Source organism: Silurus meridionalis, chromosome 23 (genome assembly GCF_014805685.1).
Source record: "Silurus meridionalis isolate SWU-2019-XX chromosome 23, ASM1480568v1, whole genome shotgun sequence".
Taxonomy (NCBI): Eukaryota; Metazoa; Chordata; class Actinopteri; order Siluriformes; family Siluridae; genus Silurus; species Silurus meridionalis.
Window position 1 is genome coordinate 379,092 of NC_060906.1, and position 954 is coordinate 380,045.

A 954-nucleotide genomic window follows, 5' to 3' on the forward strand; every position below is an offset into this window, starting at 1 on the left:
ATAAAAAGAAACATTTCAATTATAAATGTAAATGTAGTAAATGATGCTATAACCTGTAATGACTGATGCAGATGGACTTCAGACAGGTGCAGGCTGAAGGCACACTTGCAGCTGGACAGTTATTGCAGCAGACAATTATTATTAGTAATAATACATTATTATTATTTTTTATTTCATTGTTACATTTATACAACCAATATAATTTTAATATGGAAGTGTACACACTCCTACCAGCTGTTAGACATGTCCTCTGATGGTACTGAACTTGATCTCATCTGGTGTTTATTCACAATGTACCAACTCACCTGCACTAATGCACAGCCCAGTACTACACTGTAACATAACCACATAACTAGTATGTACTAACAAATTGACAAGGTATTTGACTATTCTAATTATAGCTATTCTATTTCTGATTTATTTATTATATTTGTGTATATAGTTCAGCCTCTGTGTGTTGATTCTTTTACCATAAGTCTAATCTTTCCTTATGTTTACTTTTATCAATTCCTGTAACACTTTATTTCCCCCTTTCCTTATTTTTATCATGTAAATCATTATGGCTATCATACTCTGGCTTTACAGCTGGTGAACTTTTACATTCTGTGTATTATCAACAAAAAAGAATAAGACATTGAGTTAAATGGCTGTGATTTTCCCGGAAGCGCGTGAGAGTTTGAATGTGTTATGTTATTTTGACATGAGTAAATCTATTAAAAGCTAAGTAGTTGACCTTATAGAAAATCCTAAATTATTTATTCACGTTTATTTTAGTAAACATAAAATGATATTGTACGGAATCTGTTACATTTAAATTTAACAAACAGCAGAATTCATTTTTTTGAGTGTACTGTTCCATCAGGTTGGTCAATGCCACTGATTTGTTTTTTTTTTTAGATCTTTGACGAGGGAGACCATGACTAAATCTTGACCAAAATATTTGAAATCCTGTTC